General features: G+C 41.4%; 1 long non-coding RNA gene across 2 annotated transcripts; it reads left to right on the forward strand.

Moving 5' to 3' along the window:
• The first annotated feature begins 978 nt into the window (after positions 1–978).
• LOC110703496 lies at positions 979–5505 on the forward strand. Of its 2 annotated transcripts, XR_002507683.1 has the most exons (5): positions 979–2270; positions 3815–4173; positions 4277–4523; positions 4848–5012; positions 5168–5505. It is a non-coding gene; the product is annotated as an uncharacterized LOC110703496 (long non-coding RNA). The 2 variants fall into 2 exon arrangements; XR_002507682.1 differs by having other exon boundaries at positions 982–2270; positions 4848–5505.
• The last annotated feature ends 4480 nt before the right edge of the window (positions 5506–9985 follow it).

The following is a 9985-nucleotide window of genomic DNA, read 5'->3' on the forward strand; positions in this document are numbered from 1 at the left end:
GCTACACTTTGAAAAGTTTTGGAGAATGGCTTGCATATTGACAAGCTGAGGTTTCTGGGTTACAGGTGTTTGGATGATAGGTTCATTATTCGGGCCTGTCATTGGCATTCCGAACTTAAAAGAACAGTTAGGTCCCTCAGGATCTACTGGTTTTACCACCACCTTCGTCACACCAGGTTTCGATCCGATGGTTATTGATGTTGTTTTTGGGGTGTCTGATTAGTCTTAATGACTTTTGAAAATGGTGTTTGTGTTGCTTCCTTTCCGGCCATGGCGGTTAACCAGCCGGTCCTTGCTCAGTTGGTGAACCTAAGGTTGTCACGATCCTTCCCCTTCTTTTAGCGCCAAATTGTTACGGATACGGATCTAAGGGTTCAGACTAGGGCAGGATGGGTCCAGCTAGTAACCTGCGTAAGGGAACACACGTGACTTCCCTCGAGGGTGGCTCGAGGAACCCCCCTCCGATGCTTAAGTTAGAATGTGTTTAGAGAGAGAAAGTGTACTTAGAGAGATAAAGAGAGTGTAATAACTTTTGTCTAACCTCCTTTCCGTTCTACTTTGTTCCTTATTTATAGGTTTACGATCTCCTTTGAGAGGAGTCCTACTTAGTCAGCCTGCGGGCTGACTCTATCGGGCTGGTGAACCCCTTTAGGCGTTCTTCCAGCGGTGAGTGCGCACCCTGTGAACGAGACCGGGAGCCTGGAGATAGCTCAGCGGGAGTTATCCCATACAAATACTACTACTATTCACAACAATGGAAAAATCAAATTCTCATGCATATGTGATACAACAAGTTCAAATAAGAGTAGAGAAGATGATTATACCATACAAGAGGCAAGAAGAGCCAAGATTAGAGCACCAATTCTCCAAAATTTCAAAATCCCCAATTTGGTCTCCAATGGAGATTGAAGCTTGAGGAAGAAGAAATATGGTGAGTAGTATGTGGCAAATGATGGATTTGTGAAGGAAATATGTGAATTTGGATGATGTTTAGAGAGATTTGGGGGTTAGGGTTTGTAGTTTAGAGTGAGAAAGAGTAGAAGTCGAAAGTTAGGGTATGAAAAATGAGGAAAAAGGAGGAAAGAAAGAAGACTAAGCCACGACCTGTAGTCGGGCGCGCCTGCGCCAGCCACCTGCACGCCTGCGCAAGATAACCTTGCGCCCGCGCATGGGTCGCGTAGGTGGTCGCGCTTAGATTTGCTCTCAGCTTTTCATTGGAGCGCCCGCGCATCTTGCTCTCACGCCCACACTCTCCTGTTCTACCTCTTTTTCCATCCTAAATCTTGCTCTAGCAATCCTAATTGCATCTACCTTCCTCGTATGGCTCAAAATCAAGAAACATTAAGCACAAACTCTCACTACAACCACTAAGCACCTCCAAATGATGCTTTATGCTTGATCAAATGAATGCAAATCGCATCAAAATCACCCTTCAAAAACAAATAAAGAATAGAGAAGATAAGAAAAGAAAAATGAAAAATGAAAAGAGAAAAGTTCACTAGTAGAAATTTTGAAATAGGCACCCCCCCTTTAGCACCGGTTCTTGAAAACCGGTGCCAAAAGAAATAGGCGGGGTTGGAAAATTCAGAGTTGGCAACGGTTCCAACCAAAACTAGTGCCAACTAATCTAATTAGCACCGGTTAAAACTGGTGCCAATCCAAAAATAAAAAATAAGAAATAAAAAAAACCGAAGAAAGCAATATAGTTGGCACCGGTTCGTCTTAAACCGGTGCCCACTAGTATAGTAGTAGCCATTAAAAAAAACCGAGCTTCTCGTATTTCTTCTTCTTCTTTTCTTTCCCCAGGATTTTTCAACTTGTTTTTTCCCTCAGCTCGTTCTCACCTTCTCTTCCAAGCCACCACCTCCGAATTCCCACCTTCTCCATTGAAGCCGTTTTTGAGCTCTTTCACTCCATTAAAGCAACTGCATGCACCTCCTTCTCTCTCCATATCTCTCCTCCATTGTACTCTTGCTCTCTATTCTCCATTGAAGCACATTCTGAGTTTTCTCACCTCCATTGAAGCAGCTTTGAGGTAAGATTTGGGCCATTGTGTTCTTCTTAATCTACCGAATTTCTTCGCAACCTAGGTTTGTCGTTGATTTGGTTTTCAATTTTGTAATTTTAGGGTTCTGGTTTTATTTCTATTTTTTGTCAAACAAAATAAGTAGGAGAAGGAGAGAGTATGTTCTACCCGCCGCTACTCACCCTTCGCCGGCCACCCTCCGTTCCCCTCAACCGTCCTTCGTGGGTCGGCTACCGACCACCAGGTAATTTTTCTGATATTTTTCCTTAACACTAGATATCAGTTATCACTTGATATTTCTGAGCAATAATTATTATAAAAACTTGAGAGATTTTTAACATTTTTGGGTAAAATTTCGCCTTTGAATTAATACAATCAATAATTGTAGTCGATCGATATAATCATGCAAGGTAGAAAACCCAATTTGTTTGCCGAATTATTCAAAATTTCAGCGTTTACTGGAGTCCATTGATATAATCAATGAATCCTGCTAACACTGTTTTTGGTTGTTTTCTCTAATAATTTTCAATATTTTGTTGCGATTTTTAGTTTATGGATTAGATATGTTTATTTTCTTGCTAATTCTGTATTAAATTGTTGTTTATATTTAAGATTTTATTGTGATTTTTATTGCAATTTTCTGGCAATGTTTAGTTGACTAAGACGGACGGACATTGATGCAGGTAGATGAATGGTGAATGTGTTTGTAGTCCCTTAGGCATTGCATTAAGGGACGAGGTGTATTGGATTAGGAACCTCTATTCTGTACCGATTAGGAGTTTTTTTTGTGTGTGTCTGTGTGTTGGGGCAGGGGGGGGGGGTTAGACCTTGTTTTGATAATTTTCCGCGCTCTTTACTTTCTTATCTTATACAATATAATCCTAATCTAGCAACCTATTTTGTAAGGAAATATGGATCTCCCATCTTGATATACACAGGACGATATTTTTCTAACTATTAATCAGATTTTAAGGGTTTATCAGTTATCACCTCCTTCATCTTCTTAATAACTTCAACCATTTGTAATTAGGGTGGAATTTCACTTTCTTCAACAAGATTTCACTGCAAAAAATGGAGTCTGGGAATTATAAATCATGGGAAGAAGAAATTTACTGGAAGAATTTTCATTTTTCTCGTTTCTCTCTCATTTTACCCACTAATTTTCATCATCGTCTCGTAAGTATTCCTTATTTAAATAAATTACTGCACATTATTTATTTAATATTAAATCCATTTCTTTACTTTGATCTTGTAAAATAAACTACAATTAAATTGCCAATGTACTAGTATTTTTATTCCTGATTTTTCTTCATTTTAGTTTCACCATTAGTTTATTATGATTATAAATGTGTTATTCCTCTGTTTTTCTCAAGGGTTTGTGAGTTAACTATGGTCAAGGTTTTTCTTAAGGGTTTATCAGTTATCACTATGACAGGGGTTTTTAATTTGATGCGTAAAAAAGTGACTCGACTCGACCATAAAGTAATCCGATCAATATTTCGACATATATGGACAAAATAACTCACAGGTTTTACATGATGTAAGGAATCCTCATGTTAATGCTCATAATGGCTACATCTCTTTTCTTGCATTGTAAATGTTGTGATGTAAGGAACCCTCATGTTAATGTTGTGACGAGTTTCAATAAGAATGCCATTCTTACTGTTCAGATGTTATGATATGAATATACCACACCAATTCGTTCTTACTGTTCATGTGTTATGATATGAATATACCACACCAATTCCTTATGTATGAGTTTCAATTTGTTTTATGTATGTGATACAGTAGGAGACAGTGACTCTAAATCAAGAACAGTGGAGAAGGAAGTGAATCCAAGGGGAACAAATTTATGTTGTGACGACGGTAAGATGTCTATGCTATATCTAACTTGGAGTACCTTACTAAATGAATCAGTAGACCCATGGACAAACACGAAATCAAGTGTCCTGAATGACCCTCATTTAGGGAATTGCAAGTCGAAGGCCTTGATGAACAAGAGGCTAGATACGCGTGTTGGTAATGCAACATTCCCCCCTTGGACACTTTGGAAGGGATCATTAGACGTATACTCTAAGGATTAAGAGGATGAGAAGTTGAATGATTTTAGGCATCAGGATATATCTCAAGGTGCTTATCCTCCCTGGGTATGTTTCTATATGAAAACAATGTTAACAATTATCTTCAACTATATATATCAATTACACCTTTGGTTATAATCTAATATCGGTATTCTTTTTGCATTGGTAGATTTGGGGATCTGATGAAGAAAATTATCCTTTGACAAGGAAAGTGCAGCGTGATTTATGGCTTCATCAGCATCCGTTGAACTGTCATGACCCTCAAGTGAATCTTGTGGCTGATTGGGAAAGACTCCCCGGACTTGGTATAGGTGCACAAATTGCTGGAATGTGTGGAATTCTTGCTCTGGCCATTTCTGAGAAGAGGGTGCTTGTAACAAATTACTACAACCGTGCTGATCATGAGGGCTGCAAAGGTAATAGTTACATTAATTGGTTGTGCATTATCATTTTTCGGAATCAAGGGGGTTTGGCTGAACTGAGATCTTAGGTTTTGTTTGCTATGATGCTAAGGTTCCGGCATATTTTTTAACGGTGACTCATGCAAGTATTTCCAGTAGTTTGATTTAATACTTTTTTGAGGAGTTATGCATAAGAATGCTGATGTTTGTTTCTTAGAGATAGAAAACTAAAGTTCTGAAATGATAAATAATAGAGCAAATTCTTTGCACTCTAAGTCGAGGAAAATTGGGAATGAAAGCAGAACATTAAAATCATTGTGCCTTTGATGGATTTCACAGGATCATCTCATGCAAGTTGGTCTTGCTACTTTCTTCAAAGACATCCCAAGAATGCCGGGATTGTGCTTTTGATCTCATGAATCATAAGGAAGCATGGGACGAGGGAATCATAAAAGTAAAAGAGAACTATACTTCTAAAGATATATGGGCAGGACAGACTCCTAGGTAATTTCTTGCAACTTTTGCTGAGTACTCGTACATTATTTTATGAGGACGATGTGAAATATTCGTCTGTGTACTGAATTACTACATACTTGGCTGTTATTTTCTGAGTAAGTTCACCAATTGCCTTCTTTTCCTCGTTGAAATACTTCTCCTAGGGACGAGTAAGCAGAATAGAAATAGCAGAACAACAAGCAGAACACAAAGTAGTAGAAGCAGAAGCAGTAGCAGAAGCAGAACAGTAGTAGTTATAATATCCTGGCTGTGATAGTTCTTGGAGTTATCGGAGGTGTTCTTGGGCAGCTTTTATAATTATCTTGTTGACATGCACTATCGTTGACAACGTTGTTTAATCCCTTATTTTTATTATGCTTGTGAATGTAACAGCACCAGGCCAGCAAAACAGCAACAATAGCCATCACCAGGCCTTCTCATATGGTCTGCCATCAACAAATTTATATGTTGTTTTTTTTTTCAATTTTGTAAAGTGTAATATTACAAGTTATTGAACAAAATATATGTGTTTTATGTATATTAGTATTATATATAATTATTTGGTACAATTTAAGTGAAAAAAATGCAAAAAGAAAAATAAAATTATATTTATTTTTTTGGGGTATTTTTAGCACCGGTTTTGACCAGAACCGGTGCCAAAAGTTTATAATTTTTTTTTACACTTTTGGAACCGGTTCAAAGAAAGAACCGGTGCCTAAAGTGGCTTTTTTTGAACCGGTTCTTGCTTTGATTCGGTGCTAATAGTATTGAAGACAGAAAAAATAAAAAACGCACCATGGTAGTTGGCACCGGTTAACCGGTGCCAAAGCATGTAGTTGGCACCGGTTAACCGGTGCCAAAGCATGTAGTTGGCACCGGTTAACCGGTGCCAAAGCATGTAGTTGGCACCGGTTAACCGTTGCCAAATGCTTTAGTTGGCACCAGTTTTGAACCGGTGCCAAAATTTTCATGGATTTGGCATCCCTCAAATACCCAACGGTTCAAAATCGGTGCCAAAGGGGGAGTTTGAACCGGTGACTTTTTATCTTTTTCGTCTAGTGGTTAGAGGGCTGGGTTGCCTCCCGGGAAGCGCTTGTTTAAGGTCCCTAGCTCGAACCTACCTCTAAGTCATTGAGGGTCAGAGAAAATCACCTTGTCCAAAGTGGAGTAGAGAGTTGAATCGTTGCCATGTTTTAGCAAAATTACATTATGAGATTTATTATCTTGCATCATAAAAACCTGATCAAGCTTAATGAACTTTAACTTCTCCTTCTTTCTCTTGGGAAATCCTTTTCTCTTCTTTGTTTTCTTCATCCTTGGAGCAATGAACTCCATACCATCTATGCCACTAATCTCATCATCATACTAAGCAATTCCAAACCAATCCGACATCTCAATCACACTTTCAAGCCTTGAGGTATCTTTCTCGCCTTCACTAACCAACTCGCTATAAACACTTATAGAAGCATTGTCACAACCTTCAAGAATATCATTAGTAGACAACAAAATAGTGCAAGAAATATCATTCAAATGAAGCGAATTAATGCACATAGTTCCTTACATAAAAGAAAGGGACCCATGCATGGGCTTAAGCTTGAAACTAGCCAAATCATTACCAACACACAAAGTAAATAATGCCACCTTTCTCCCTAAAATGATAGGAATGTTATCATCTTTCGCAATCTCTAGCACATTGAAGTCCACGGGGATAGTGAACTCCCCTATCTTGAGGGGGATATCCTCAATTCTACCCTTAGGGAACTTAATAGAACAAGCTGCCAATTGTAGGGTCATGTTGGTTTGGAGGAGCTCACCTAACTTAAACTTCTTGAAGATGGAATATGGCATGATGCTAACACTAGCACCAAGTTCACAAAGAGCATTTTGAAACAATTTTTTGTTGATATTATTGCAAGGTATTGAAAAATGGTCTACCAAAAAATAAACCTAACTTTGACCTCCTAAAAATGTAGTAGGGTAAGCTAGGGTGGATCCCACAGAGAATTAGATTATCAAATTATTACTTGTGTGTGTTTGAAACCCCTGTTTTGAACAATGACTATTGATTAGGGGATTTTTATCCACCAATCACCGTCTGACAAGTGGACCAACCAGGTTCCGCCACGTGTCCTTCACGAAGGCCAACAGGAGCCTGCCACGTGTCAATCACAGATACGTCCCCCATGGACCACTTAAGACACGCCACGTGTCCACCCATGCCAAATGGAACAACCGGCCATCAAGGCCCAATTCAGTCTAGAGGCCCGATCAGCCCTAGGTTTACCTTAAACCTAGAGAGTTGCACGCTTCCCAAGGCTATAAATACTCGATTAATCCTCATTAATCAGGGACGGAATAATTAAGAGATCAAGCAGAGAAGAACAGACTTATTAACAACCGGCTAATCTCGCTAACAACGCAGATTACCAACACTAAGCACTCTCACCTAGAGAGATCTCATTACTTTAATTTCTGTATTGATTACTCCTTAATCGGGTACTAACTTGACCGTTGGAGGCGGAGCTCTCAGGAGTCTCCGTTATTTTGCAGGTACAGGCGTCCGGTTCCAGTCTCGGAATTGTAACTCTCCCGCAGGACATCAGAAAACCCCGAAACATTTGGCGCCGTCTGTGGGGAGAGTACTTCAGAGATGGCATCCAAGTCTGTACCGACTCCAGAAGAGAGGCGTCCCCTAGACGACCCTCAAGTTCAGTCGGACCATGATACCGAAAGTGAATTTGAAGTTGAAACTCATACAGCTCCAGACGGGACCCTAAGGGCCCGACGTACCCGTCATACCGAAATGAGGGAACGGGAGTATCTTCAAACAGGAAGCGAGCCAGCAGGCGCACCGCTTGCTCGGCAACAGCCGACTGATGGGTCTGCTCCCATCACAAGGAACGAACTCATGACCTTCATGAGGGATTTCAAGGGAGAGATCCAAGAGTTGATCAACAAAAAACCGCCTGCTTCAGTCAAAGAGCAGTCGGCCAAGAAACCTTCCACTTCACTAAAGAGGAAGTCAGTTCAAGGGCGAGAGGCGACTCCCCATCCTAAATCCAAGAAGCGGGAGCCGTCTGCTCTTGATTTCACAAAACTCCGTTATCCTACGGGAAATAGGAAACCGGTTCGTCATATTCAGGCGGACGGGTCAAAGCAAACGTTCACAGATGCTCGGCACCTGCTAGAGCAGAAGAAGAGTGACCGATTATCAGAGTCGGCTTCTACTTCAAATTTTCAGGACAGTTTGCGAAATGCCTCGATGAGGCCAACTCAGTCGTACCATGAGAGTCAGTCAGGCGGCACCTCCCGTCAGTCCGGCTTTTATAGTGCCCAGGCGGTACCAAACTTACCATTTGTGCCGCAACAACAGTATTTTATGCAGCCACCTCCATTTGGTGGACCTGCAGCAAAAAACGTCCAACCTATGGACTGGCAGCTACGGCTGCTTAGACTTGGTGAACAGCCGTCGGCCTTCTCCAAGGAAATTACTGAAGCCGCTCAGCCGGCCAAAGTAAAAAATATTCTAGTAGGCGCCTATGACGGCACTACTAACCCAGAAGACCATCTGATGGCATTCACCAACCTGATGTACCTTCAAGGGTTGGATGATCCCACTTGGTGCAAGTGTTTCCCAGCGACTCTCAAGGGAATTGCACAGCAATGGTTCGGCAACCTGCCGACTGGTTGTGTAAACAGTTTCAGGACACTTGCTTACTTATTTGCCTCCAACTTCGCTATGAACATCCCTGCGAAGAAAACGACCCTTGATTTGGGAATAATTCAGCAGGGTGAAAAGGAGGGGCTTCGTTCCTACATCAGGCGGTTCAACCTGATGAGAATACAGATTCAAGGGTTACCGGATGAGGTAGCTTATACTGACTTTTTTAGAGGTCTCAAAGATGGGTCTACCTTCAAATTTGATTTAGTTCGAAAAAGGGTGGCGACTCTTCAAGAGGCCTTGATTGAAGCAGAAGCCTATATACAGGCGACTGATCTGTGTACGATGAAACAGTCGGACGGGAAGAGGTTCGACAACAGAGAGGGACGACAGAAACAGTCGTCCAACAAAGATGAAAAAAGAAAAGAGGTCTGGGCGGCTGATTCCTCTAAACAGCCGGCCCAGAAAAAGAAAAAAGAATTCAAACCATACTCCCCAAAGTATGTGTTTAACAAGGATAACCAGTTTATCCTAAAAGAAATAAAGGGACGGCTCTCAATTGAGAAGCCGCTCCCCATGAAGGGTTCTGCGAGCAACCGGAACCAAGACAAAATCTGTGCTTATCATGATGACATTGGTCATCACACCAATGACTGCATCAGTCTCATGCGGTACCTAGACCGCTTGGCTGATCAAGGTGATCTTGACACTTATGTCAAGAAATCTACGGGGAATACTTCCTCAAAAAAGCAGTCGGCCAAAAAGAATCAACAGGCCGACAGTTCCGATACAGATGATGCAGTCGTCTACACCATTGCAGGCGGCTTCTCAGGAGGCGGTCCCACTATTAGGGGCAACAAAGATAATATAAGGCGGTTAGATGTAAATTCTGTTCACCAAGAACGGCCGTCTAAATATACATTTCCTGAGATTGTCATCACTGAAGAGGATCTAGGAGGAATAAGGGGGCCGCATGACGACCCTCTCGTCATTGAATGTAAAGTGGCCAACCAGAGAGTTGGCCGAATCCTCATAGATACCGGGAGCTCCTCAGATCTTATCAGCAGCAAATGTCTGTCAAAACTGAAATATCAGACGGACTGCATACATCCGGCCTCCCACCCTTTAATAGGGTTTGGAGGAGGAGTCGTCCACCCACTGGGACGAGTAGATCTACCCATTCGCCTGGGCGAAAAAGGGGAAGGACGACACATGGTAGTCCGGTTCCTAGTGGTAGAGGAACTCTCGGCCTACAACATGATTCTGGGTCGACCAACCCTGAATAATTCCAAGGCTGTTATAATCCCGTCACTTATGCTGC

This window comes from Chenopodium quinoa, unplaced genomic scaffold (assembly GCF_001683475.1).
Source record: "Chenopodium quinoa cultivar QQ74 unplaced genomic scaffold, ASM168347v1, whole genome shotgun sequence".
Classification (NCBI taxonomy): Eukaryota; Viridiplantae; Streptophyta; class Magnoliopsida; order Caryophyllales; family Amaranthaceae; genus Chenopodium; species Chenopodium quinoa.